We start from the raw sequence: 13,013 nt of genomic DNA on the forward strand, positions 1-13,013 counted from the left end.
GTAAGAGCCTCTGTGTTCTGGGCAAGTCCACCTTGGAGTCTTTCACTTGTGATGCCATGGGGTGTTTAACACAGTGGGAAACAGAAGCTTGTTTAAGGGTTTCGCTCTCCCATCCCCTATTAAGTGAAGCACCAGCCAATATTTAACTAGCACCTGTGCTTGCAGACAGTGGGGGGGGGCAGGCTTCATCAGCCCCAGAGCCTTCAAGCCCCGCATGGGCAGGGCCCCCCAGTCAGTGGGCGGTGGCCCACACAGCAGCCAGAGCTCAGCAGGTAACTTGTGTGGCCCTTTCCGGGGCAGGGTGGGCACCCCCATTCTTGTTATTTCATTCAGGACAAAAGTCATGATCATAACATTCTCTAATCAGACTTGGGACACTGTGGGATGAACGTCATCCTAATTTTGATAGAAAGCATAAAAGCAAGTGAGCATGACTTCTCAACAAATGGATTTTTAGCCCAGCGTTTGCAAAAGTTCAACATTCACCTAACTGTCACTGCCCTGCAAGGGGCACAGACCTTCCTGTACCTTTCCAAAAAAAATCTACGATGAGCCGCCACCACCTGTTAATCCAACCTGCTTCCTGTCACTGGGAAACAGCTGGTGGAGGCGGGGTCTCCTGTAATGACACGCCAGCAAGGGGTGAGGTTCTGAGAAGAGCATCTGCCTTCCAGTGGTTTTACAGGGGCACCCCCACCCTCTGCCTCGGCAGCTGGGCCAGGCCTGGCACCCTCTCCATCCTTCCCAACCACAGTTCCTCCCACCGGATTTTGAGACTTAAAAGATAGTGCTTTGCTCTCAGGAGGTCAGATTGGGAGAATGTAAGTTCAGAGCCATCGGCTGCCCCTGGGCCCTCTGCATACCCCAAGCCCACCTGCCAGAGGGGAGAAGGAACCGCACAAACAGGAGAAGCAGACGTCAGTGTTGCCAAGGGGGCCCGAGGCCCCGGGGTTGGAACGTTCCCAACCCCTCCAATAAATCTTTTTATGCTGAGATGAATCTAAGCTGGTTTTCTAATGCCTGGAAGTCAAAGGATCCTAACTAGCAGATGGCCCCTAGTTGATTGATCTTGGTAATTGACAAGTGACTAGAACCAGGGATTGTGTCAGGCCTTGAGGAAATGCACATTAAGCAGGATAACCTCCTTCCTCACGGAGCTCACGGAGTTCACCCTCCGGGAATGATAAGCAGCCCACGCTTTCTCTGAGTTCCCGGGTCCCCCACTCTGCCTGCCCACAGCCCTTCCTCAGGACATTCCGGCACTCACTCCCCACTGAGGCCCCGACTGCACCTTTTCCCATTACATCCCTATTAGCTCAACAATCAATCAGTTCTGGGAATGAAATGCAGTTATAATAACAACGTTGCTTTATGGTTTTCAAAGCCCTTTCAAATACATTATCTGAAATGCCAAGAATATCCAGTCCATGGGGATGTTACAGCAGAAAGTTGACGCGTAGCAGGCGTCACAGCCAAATAAGAACTTTCTGTAAGACCTGCGGCCTCCTGCCATTTCTCATCTCATCTCCTGTGGCTTTCTCAGAAGGGCTTCTCACTGGGGAGAGAATGAGTGCAGGGCCGGGTGTTGGAGAGGAAGGGTGATTAAAGAATCTGGTTAATTTGGTCACATTTCCTAAAAATGGAATTCGCTGATTTCTGTTCAGGATAATTCTCAGGGTCTCGAATCTCTAAGAGCCGGGCCTTCCAGTAGTGACCTGGGAACCAGAGCTCAGGGTCCACAGAGCTGAGGCCCCAGCACCTCATTCTCTCATTCATGCAACAAACTCCACTCCATGCCAGTCACGTACCAGGCGTGACAGTCATTGCTCTAAGGGACCCTGCTCTCAGGAGTTCGTAGCCGGGTACCATGGTTCTCCTACTGACCTATACCCTGGAAGCACCAGGAAATTGTTAAAATCACTGATACCTGACTCCCACCCCTGGAGACCAGGATTTCACAGGTCTGGGGTGTGATCTGGACAACTGGAGCGTTCAGATGTCCCCAGGTGATGCTAAACGTGCAACCCAGGCTGAGAACCACTGAAGGTCTGATGGGAGAGAAAGATGAAACAGCAGGGAGTGACCAGAAAGGGCTCGAACACAAGACTCGGTGGGACCGTGGGAGACGCCCACGGCCCAGGCTCAGGGAAGCCGAGCAGGCAGCAGAGACCTCAGGGGTCAGGAGGCCTGGCCAGGAGGTATGATCTGGGAAAATGAGAGAAAAAGAGTATTCTGAGCAAAAAGAACAGCAAACATCATGTTTTCAAAAAGTGCCCTGAAGAGAGAGAGAGAGAAGGGAAGAGAGGGAGAGGCTGGAATATTAGAAAATAGAAAATGACCTTACAGCAAAGGCAAGACGGGAAGTGATAAAAATCGAGCTTGAAGAAGTGAGCAAAGATCAGAACGCAGAAATGGAAGCTGTGAGATGTGATTCTGAAGGCAGTGGGGATGCATCTCAAGGTGTGTGGCAGGAGGTCGAGAAGGTCGGCTGTGCTGGCCGCGGAGTCCCCCAAGCCCTCGCGACTCTGATGGCCAGCACTGTAAACAGGCCCGAGAGCAGCAAGGGGGTTCATGCGGATTGGGGTGGTGTCAATGGTGCATCCTTTCTTTAAAAATCTCACCCATGCCTAGTCTCTGTGCACGATATGTTTACAGGCTACTCCCCCCGCCCCGCCCCCCAGTCTAAGCTTCTGCCTCCTCTCATTAACCTGCACCGGGCACCCCAGGGGAGAGGGCAAGGTAATCATAATCTACTAAGGAAACATTTCAAACACATAAAGTTTAGAAGACTTGCCAAAAACTCAGTGTGATAAGCTGAGAAAATGCCAAGTTCCCCTGGGGTTGCATTTTCCTCTGATTTCCTGGGCTGTGATTTATCTCTAAGATGACATTGTCAAGAGGGACAGGCCAGCGGGGAGCATTGCTGCAGAGCAGGGCAGCGCTGAGCTCCAAGCTACCCTGCACTTGGAAAAGAAATCGGAGGGGAATGAAATTGCTTGTGCTCAGGGCAATGCTTCCAATTTCAGTTTCAGGGACAACAGTTAATTCGGGAACTGAGCCATGAGAGAAAAGACCGCTCCAGCTCCCAGCGGAAAGAGGGTCAGGCCAACTTTCCCACCGCTAATAACACGCTGGCTATTTTACCTTTGCCCTCGTGGACAAGAAACTCGATATTGCTTACGTAAAGCTCAAATGCTCTAGGTGGAGTTTGACCTGGTGGGTTTTGGCTAACTCAGCCATACATGTTGAGGTTGGCCATTCATTTGGTTTCTGATCCGCCGACTGCCTCCCCCAACGAAAGGCCTGCTCTGAAATCCCGGATTGGACTGTCTGCTGCTTTTGCCTGAAGTTCCCTCTCACCTGGTCACCAGAAAAGGGAGGTTGGAGTCCACGTTTCATGCCCTCCCGGAGCTCAGTCCACGGCCTGAGCTGAGACAAACAAGTCAGGGATGGCTTAGACCAGTGAACGGGAACGCGGCCCCTCCGCTGAGGGTCCTAAGGGAGTGCACACCCCACATTCTGCATTTCTGACAAACAGAATGGTGTTGCTGATGCTGCAGGTTCACGAACCACACTTTTTCTCCATCTGTTCAGAAGCTCTGAGATCTTTCCTCTCAAAATCATCTTCCTCATAGGCTTGCTTCAGTTCCTGTTACTAGAGAATGAGCTGAGTCTCTGAGTCTGCTTGCCTTTCCTGACTCTTTCAAAACACTGGATTAGCATTTGATGCTTTCTCAGCTAACAGGATCAGGGATTAGGTTTCAGCGGCTGAAATCCAAACCAAAATGGAGTGAGTCAGGACTGTGTTACCGAAGAGACAAAGGCTGCAGGGAACCCGGAGAGGAGCTTATTGATGACATAATCCTCCCCAGAGAAGGGGAAGCTAAGGAACAAAAGTGCAGCCACTCTTCCTGCCCTCAGAGGAGTTTCAAAGCGAGGCTGTCACCTAAAAACGCCCAAGGGACTGACAGCCTAGCAGCCAGATCCCACTCTGCCTCAGGACGGGGAGACAAGCAAACCAGGTAAGCTTCTGCCTCTGTTTCCTAGTCTGTAGAATGGGAATGGCCACAACCGCCCCATCCACCCTGAGTTATTGCAAGGGTTCAATAAGATGCTTCATCTGAGATGTAACGAAGCACCTTGTATAGTAGCTCTAATGGCCACTTAAAATAGGATCAAAATGCACCTAACAATGCAGGTAAAGTTTGCAAGATTCAGGCTGGCAGCAGGACCCCAACTCAAGGGCCCCACTGGGCTGCAGTCAGGGTGGGGGGTGCAGGGGTGGGAAGAGAACAGGGTCTATCACACACACCTGGTCTTCCCAGCTCGGCCTTCACCCTAGCGCTCAGCCCCAAATGTCATCCTCTGCTCCTTTCTGCAAGGACAGCTCCTGGCTGATCTCCCTGCAGAGTGTCGCCTTGGGAAATGTACTCAAGAAGGAAAACAGCCCCCGCAAATATTTTGGACCCTCCTGGCGTTCCTGGGTCCATTAAGAGGTGACACTGGACATCAGTGATTTCACTTGGCGTTTTTACTGGCTGACCTTGGACAGACAACAGACTTTCTCGGCCTGGTTCCCTGCTCTGAAAACTGGGGACAACAGACACCTGAGAGGCTTGTCCCGTGGGTTCAACGCAGTGCTGTCTGAGGGCCTTGGTCATTGAAAATTGCAGTCCAACCCCTTTTCCTCCAACCCCCCTCAATGTCTCTTTACCCCAATGTCAAATAGGCAAATCCCTTAGGCATGAATAGACCAGGGGTGTCAAACTCATTTTCACTGGCGGCCACATCAGCCTCAAGGTTGCCTTCAAAGGGCCAAATGTAACTTTAGGACTGTATACATGTAACTGCTCCTTAACAGTTAAGTGAGAGCTCAGCGCTGCCGCTGGGTGGAAACAAGGTGCCGGGCTGGATAAAACAAGGTGGAGGGCCGGGTTCGGCCTTGTGTTTGCCATATGGCATAGACCAAGCTAAAGACTGACACTAGCTTTATTTCTTTATTTTTCCCCAAACTCAAAATGTTAGCTCTTGTCCTCTAAACCTTTGCCCGAGCTGACGCTGCCAATGCTGCCAACTCTTCCCCAAATTTTAACAACCCAAAGAACGACGGGAAAAGCAGAGTCAATGTGATGTTTCAGGGTTGTTATTTTCTAACAGCAGGTCTCCCCAGGGCATGCTCACATTTCTGCAGAGGCCAGCATCTCACCCACGGGCCGCCGTCCGGGAGCTGCTCCCGGGAAACCGTGGCAGGGCCACCCTGAGGCCGGAGCAGGCTCCCCTCCTCCCCCGAAACTCAAATGGCCCCACACCAAGAATCAGAAACCCAATTTCCAACATATGCTTTGTTTCCCAACAAACAATGTTCAATTTAGGCCGTGATGATTCTTCTACAATCCCATTCAATATAAATTTTGTTTTATATGGGCTAGCAGATGGTGCCTGAAACCTGCCGCCCAGAATGGCTGTACTGTACGTTATAAGTCACGTTGGAGGGTGACAGGCTCCATATGTCTGTGTGCGGTAGGGAGCAGTTAAAAAATAAAAGGAAAATCAGGGCAACGCCTAGCAGTTGTGAAGGTGAAAAAGAAAGTCCTAATTTAGAAAGCTAGGGGCAGGCAATCTGATTTGTTTCTGAGACGGGAAGTGCACTGGGACACCATAAGGTGCACACGCCCAGGTGATTAGCTCACCTTCCCGGGGCCTCCGTGTCCTCACTTGGAAATGAAGCTGCTCTGGGGTCAGGGAGAGCAGAGAGGGTCCACTGCACAGGCTGAGTCTCACCCACAGCGGCGGGAGCTCCAAGGACTGGCCTGAGAAGCTGGAGGCTCTAGCTGCACTGGAGTCGCACTAGATAACTAATTTCCATCACGTGTCTAGGGTAGCGTCGGTTATAGTTGTGCTAGACACTTCCACAGCATGAGATTTAGATGGTCCCCACCTTCCCTGGGGTTTCTAGTGGCTGAGGGTAACGTACCCACCATAGGGAGCAGGTCACAGGCAGGGGGCTGCTGCACACGAGGAGAGTGGGGGGCCCAGGAGGAGCCAAGCCATGGAGTGACCACTTGCCCGGGAGGCCAGCCTTAGCTAAGAGATGCCCTGAAGCTTGGCTTCCCTTGCCACTAAACAGCACCCACAAACTGAAGTCCATATGATACAGAGATGGAAAAAAATTTTTTTTAAACAACAAAGATATAGGTCCTGACACTTCCCTGATTCTGTGGGCAACTGTAATGGATTGAAGGGTGGTCCCCCACAAAATGTGTCTAATTCCTAACACCAGAAACTTGTGAATGTTGCTTTACTTTAGAAAAGGGTCTTTGTCGAAATAATTAAATTAAAAATATTGAGATAAGATCATCCCGGATTACTCAGGGCAGGGGGGGGGGGCTCTAAATCCAGTGACAAGTGACTTTACAAGGGACAGAAGACACACGGAGAGCAGGCAGAGACTGCGGTGACACAGTCCTTACACCAGGGCTCTGGCTGCCAGCAGCTGCAGGAAGCTACTCAGAACCTCCCCCCACCACCTCTGGCCCCAGATCTGCGAGAGAATTTCCAGTTGTCAGCTACCGGGCTTGGAGTCGCTTTGACAGCAGCCACAGAAAACTGATACAGCGGCCTGTAGGATTAGTGGTGGCCATGAGTGACGCAAGCCAGAGAGTAGTTGGGGCGATCTTCTCCGTTCCTGTCCGTCCTCCCTGCCCTGTGGCCTCCCCCGCTAATAGCGCCACCTCTGTGGTCCCAAGCAAGGAGCCCCTGTCTGGTTCCTCTGGGCCCGACGCGCATTTGCACCATCCTGACCCTCACATGGCCTCCCCAGGCCCCCCCTCGGATTCGCCTTGCCCTTGACCAGGTTCTTTATCCAACTCGGCTGCCGACCTACACATTCATCACTGGTCCATTTGAACTGAAGACTTGCGGCCACTTGGGAGAGCGTACTCTCAAGGCAGATCCCTCCCCTTTATCACCCAAAGGGCCGCTAACAACTTCACCTGCAAATACGCCAAACTCCACAAGTTTTTAGCCTCTGAGGAAAGGAGCAAAGAAGGAACTCTGAAGCCAGTGACCTCCCTGTAATGGTGTCTGGTAAGGAAACCTTCCTCTCGCATTTGCAATAAATGAGCAAAGGGGTCATTTCTGAAATTTCACCTCTATGGCCTCAAAATTTCAAGCTTACAGGGACAGCAATGCACAGTAAGAACAAGTGAACCTGACCGTGCAGGGCGACCGTGAACTTGCCCTGCCCTCCCTTTTCCTACTGATGTGTATTCCCTGCACCTACCCAGGAATCTGAAATGCACCATGAGGCAACACCTCCTGTAACCCCAACACTTGCGTTCTCAATCTGCGCTTCTCATTTCCTTCCACGGCCACATGTCCACCCCGAGATGGACCACCTGTCCACTAGGAGAAGCAGAGCAAATGTCCCTTCAGCTCTGCCCCAACCCAGTCACAGCTGGCTCCAACCTTGAGTTTCATGAGGACAGTTCTGATAAGGAAAACTCAGGCCCCTGCATTCTGTTTCCTGTCTGTCACCGTAGAGTACTGTGTATTATTACAGTCTGCTTGCCAGCTGTGTGACAGATAGCATGTATTTAAAATCTGCAAGATGCCATCTACGGGGAGGGATGGCAATCACTCCCTTGCGTGACTGCAGTGACAATCGACATAGCTGGGGCAGAGCCTGACACATCGCAGGTCCTCAGGCAGCACCGCAGCTGAGGTTGCCACAGCTGTCCCTGCTATCACTGTCATTACCTGCTGCCCCAAAGACACACAGTCCCTGAACCCCGCCACCTTTTCTGCTGCCTCCGTGTTTGTTCCCATAACAACTGAGGGAGGGATGAGGACCAGAGGAGAATCAGAAGCACCAACCTGGCACCCACTGGATCACCGGTGCTCAACATGTGTTTGCATCTCAACCTCCTTGATTATCCCCATTTCGTATTCTGTCCACAGAGCCCTCATTAGATGCTTTTCTTTCAGAAATCACAGCAGTGTGACTTCCACTTGGTTTTGTCCCCAGAACCACCAACCTGCCTGTGAAATATGTATGCATCACCCTAAGGACCCATCTTGCTTACAAGTGACTCCAAGCTTGCCCGGGGCAGAGAGTTCCTGGCACCTTGGTCTCTTCCTTCTACCTGGGAGGCACCGCCAGCTTCCTTGGGCCAAGCACACAGGGGGTTCTGCTGCTGCCCCCACCAGCATGGTGTTCATCCACCCGAAGCCCCAGCCCTGTCCTCCCTGGCATGCTGTCTCCATGTAGCACCTTGAACTATGGTTCCTCTCACTGCACCCCTCACCGCCTCAGCTCCGCCCTCCCCTCCCCATCTGGCCCTGCTTGTCTGCACCCAGGCACACCTGCGTCCTGATGAAAACGCAGGGTATTAATGTTGCCTCTGACCTCTGCAGGCAAACTGCAACCTTACTGGTATTCCCACCTGGGCACCCTGGGTCTGTGATAAGTGGGAACCAGACCCTGGGAAGTATGCCTGGTCATCAGGGCAATGCTCCCAGCTCCCAGTGAGCACCCCGATCAAAGGCCTCACTTCCCACCGTGAGTCACCCAGTCTCTTAGAAGTGCATTTAATGAGCTAGTCACCCTGCCACCAAGTGACAAAAGAGCGAAGGCCCTTCCCTCAGGACGGGCACTAGGCAGGCGACCCTTCCCCTAGGGGGCGTTCCGCAGGGTCCTCTGCCAGCCAAAACATTGGGAATCTTTGAACCCTTCTCAAAAATGGCATTTCACAAAGGCCGTTATCACGAAGTGCCACCAGCAGGGGGCTTAGACCACAGAAATGTATCGTCTCACAGTTCTGGAGGCTGTAAGTCTGAGACCCAGGGGTCAGCAGGGCTGCTGCCCTCTGGGGACTGTGAGGGACCGTCTGCCCCGGCCCCTCTCCGGCTTCTGGTGACCTTGGGTTCCTTGGTTGAGCATGCTGCTCGCCCCGTCTTCACTCCATACTCCTGTGCCTACCTATTTGTGCACCCAAATTCCCATTTTACTAGGACACCAGTCACACTGGGCTAGGGGCCCTCCTGATGACCTCAGCTCATTTTGAGGTCATCTGTCCAATCCTATTTTCAAATAAGGTATGTTCACAGGCCCTGAGGACTCAGACTCCAGCATCTTCTGTGGAGGGGGGGATACAATTAAACCTACAACAGTCAGTTTTCCTTTTTTTTTTGCAGGATGCATTTGTGAAACCTCGTATCATTTAAAGCTTTCATGATTCAGTTTTCTGAAGGAAAAACAGTCAAAGACAAGGTAGAGGGACTATTATCTCAAAATGTGTTTATCCACAAACATGTCACATGTTTGTTCTCTAACATTTATTCTTCCCTTTTCTTGTTATTTTCTCTAGTATCTCCCCTTGGGAATTCACTGCATTTACTGCTCAGCCTATCTCAGCAGTTGCTTGGCTTATGTAACGGCATTTTATGTAAATTCCACTGCAAAATTACTGATTTTCACCCCGGATTGTTCACCCCCGATTTTCGGCACTTGCACAGGCAATATGACTTAATGACGCCGTGGATGATGTTGCCAAATGATGCAAAATGTAGTTAAATGTCTGCATAGCAGTGACTATTAAAACAGCACAACAGAACCTGAAGTCCCTTGCAGAAAATTCTGGTGCACGTGACCAGGAGAGTGAGAAGCAGCTGTCTACATGCAACAGTGAAAGTGACGCCATTGTTTGCACGGGCGTGGACACAGTCAACGATTCATAGTGACCTCTGCTTTAAAATTGAGTGATTTTTTTTTTAATTTGAGGGGTTTATAGATTTTTCAAATTTGGATGACAAGTTGAGACTTGTTAATACTTTGGGGTCACACGATTTTAAATTCATGTAGCTCAAATTTGCATTAAGTGCCACTGGACTGTGTAGTGAGCGCTTTTCCTTCTCAAGGAAGAATCTCAAGGCAAAGCCCCACAAAGGAAGCAAGGCAGATGGAAGCTACCTGTCTAGTTACCGAGGCCAGCCCTGTGTAGATTAGGAGTAAATGGGTTTTAGACATGCCTCTGGTTCTTGGTCTTCAAATGATGTATTCCCTGGTCCTTTCTACCTAGCACTGAAGTCCAGTAACCAAAGAAATATTTCCCTCATTTTGTATTCTTTTGGCTTCCCCTGACACCGGCTACCACAGCGGGACTCAAACAAAATGACGTGAAGGCAACGTGAGGCACAAGTACAGCGGTGTCACCCTGTGGGTGGCCACACAGCAGCAGTCTTGAGACTTGGCTTGGCCACCAAAAAAGCAAAACTCCAATCCATTCCACTTCTCTGGGCTTCCGTTTCCCCGTAAGTCAATAGTTTCGCACATTGTCAGGAACGGGACGGAATGCCCAAGACAGTGTGTGAGCTGCATGACTACCTTCCTGGAGAGAGGAGCGTGCTTCACGTCAGGTGGGTCTCAGGTCACGAGCCCTCCCCTCTCATCACTGCACCCATCCTGCTCCTGAGCCACACAGGCGGTGCCGGGGTCTCACATGCTGTGAAGAGAGGCCCCTGGGCTGCGCCCACTACTTTTGCCAAGTCTGTCATTACGAACAGCCACATCGATGCCTCTCTACCCCGGCTTCAGTCTGCTCCTTCAGCCAACCCCAGAGGGGATGAAAACACTATCTTGGCACTATTGTGCTGACCCTGACCTTGACTGCCTGGCTGTTCCTGGACAGGCCCACCTTCGGGTTCCTGAATGGAAGGGACCTAGATGCACAGTGTTTATATTTTCTAAATTAAAAACACATGATTTGTTTCGCACACAAGATTTGGATACTGTTACAGTAAAATAATCAGAAAAATATGAAAATCAGATCATAATTAGTTAAGCCCCTAATTAATTTCCTTAGTCAAAAAGGATCGGGTTCATCTACCTAAGGAAACCCAGAGGAAGGCCCGCAGCCACCCACCTCCCCCTTATTAGTGGGGAGCAGAAATCCACCCCCCAAAACTACTCTCCAGCACGGGTTCATTAGTCAAGCCCAATCTCTTCTTCCAAGATCCTTTCTGCTCTACATAAAGGAATAAATTAATTCTCAGCCTTATGGAAAAATAAACAAAACAAAGGCACACCTTCTTTCGGCTTTTAGGAATTTCAATGTAAAACAGTGTTTTATTTGTCAAGCAAAGGCTTGCTGTTCACAACTCATCTTCAGGAATGGTGATTTCCAGAGAGCTCTGGCATCCCACAGTTTGGTCTCATGCTGGAAATCTCACAGTTTGTTTGTGTTTGCTCCTCATTCTGTGAGGTGGGAGCAGAGCGAGCCATTAAATACGCAACTCCTTCCCGCTCCACCGGTGTGGGCGGCCACTGGTGTCAGTGAAAGCAGGGGGTGGAAAATGAGCTGGGACCCCAACATGGGCACACCGGGTCTGTCTGCTGTGGAGCTGATGTGGACGTTGCAGACATGTGGCTGCAGTCGGGAAGACAGCAGCTTACCGTGACAAGGTGCGGTGGGGACAGGCAGGTCACTTCTCGGGGAAACGAAGGCCTCAGGGGCCTGAGTCTCATTCCACTCATTTCTCCCAGAAGCAGTGCTCAGAAGAGGGTTGATGAAGAGGTCAGAATGCACAGTTATTTTAGAGCCATTTGGCCGTTCTGTCTGTGCTCAGCTACAAGGTCACTAGACAGAACTCTAAGGCCACTGGAACTGGCAACAGCTGACATGGCCGGCCAACTTATTTGGAGGAGAACCCACTTACCACAGACAAAGCCCTCTTGTCTCAGAGCAGCTTCCCACCCGCCAGCCTTTAGGAAAGAGTGAGAGACATGTTCCTTGGGCCCTGACTTCAGCAGGCCTCCTACCAACCCCTCTGGCAGCAGAGACCTGATCTGAACCCAACGGCGCCTTCGAACCAAAGTGCAGCCTGCCCTGTGGCACCGGGTCCCCCAGCGTCTCCAGCCCCATCAGCGCTGAGAGGCACCAGGTCTCTTCTGAGTCATTTAAAAAAATACAGACAAGTGGTATTTTTCTGGTTACAGAAACAACCGAGAACTGCAGCACTAATTCTCAAGGTGAACTTGGCCCATGGAAGTACAGTTGTAGACACTCTGACCCACCGGCCTGAGGGACAAGCTATTTACACTTACTGGGGGACTCTGAGACTTGAAGGCCTCTGTGGAGTTCTTGATTCTTTTGAATACGGAAAATAAAGTGTTTTATGTATGTATGTATGTATTTCAATCCTCACCCAAGGACTTTTTTTATTGCTTTTAGAGATAGAGAGAAACACTGATTCAAGAGAGAAACACTGACTGGCTGCCCCCCCTACATACCAGGACCAGGGCTCGTACTTGTCCAGACCGAGGACTGAACCCACAACGCAGGCATGTGCCCTGACTGGGAATCAAGCCCCCAACCCTTTGGTTACAGGATGATGCACTAACCAACTGAGCCACACTGGCCAGGCCAATAGAGTATGTTTTAAAAGGGCATCATTTAGGAAACATCCAACTGTCTTCTGCTTTTTAATTTGTGTACCTATACTTCTATATAGTTTATCAATACAGTAGACACATCAGTGGTTAATAATCAATAGCGAAGCACTACAAAGGTTCAGAATGTGTAGTCATTTAGAGACACGGCAAATGCGCAGCAGTTAAGGCACAGACTCTGGGACCAGCCCACATCTGAACCCTGGTGACCTTGGGCAAGTGACTTAACCTCTTGGAGCTTGTTTCTCTATCTGTTAAAAAGGGCATGAGAAAAGTAGGCTATTCTGAGGATGAGGAAGGTGTTATGTAGGTGAGAAGTGATAGTATTTACACTTCTCTGAAGAACAAATTTCAGTCTCGTGTGCTATGATATTGGAAAAAAATGAAAACAGGTCTCTACCTCCTAACCTTCATACACCAAAATCAGTCATTGACAAAAGTAAATTTTTAAACATGAACGAGGTCAAACTTTAAAATTTTTTTAGGAAAAAGAAAGTATATAAATATTATTGTGGCCTCAGAGTAGAAAAGAATTCTTTAAAGATAAATAAAAGATCAAACTATT

At 50.2% G+C, this 13,013-nt stretch overlaps 1 long non-coding RNA gene across 2 annotated transcripts; it reads left to right on the forward strand.

Moving 5' to 3' along the window:
* The first annotated feature begins 3,095 nt into the window (after positions 1-3,095).
* LOC119035268 (uncharacterized) lies at positions 3,096-12,153 on the forward strand. 2 transcript variants are annotated; one of them, XR_008390793.1, is made up of 4 exons: positions 3,727-4,022; positions 6,975-7,086; positions 9,196-9,271; positions 9,369-12,153. It is a non-coding gene; the product is annotated as an uncharacterized LOC119035268 (long non-coding RNA). The 2 variants fall into 2 exon arrangements; XR_005079756.2 differs by lacking the exon at positions 6,975-7,086 and having other exon boundaries at positions 3,096-4,022.
* The last annotated feature ends 860 nt before the right edge of the window (positions 12,154-13,013 follow it).

The sequence above is a fragment of the Artibeus jamaicensis genome, unplaced genomic scaffold (genome assembly GCF_021234435.1).
Source record: "Artibeus jamaicensis isolate MK-2021 breed Jamaican fruit bat unplaced genomic scaffold, CSHL_Jam_final contig_1016, whole genome shotgun sequence".
Lineage (NCBI taxonomy): Eukaryota > Metazoa > Chordata > Mammalia > Chiroptera > Phyllostomidae > Artibeus > Artibeus jamaicensis.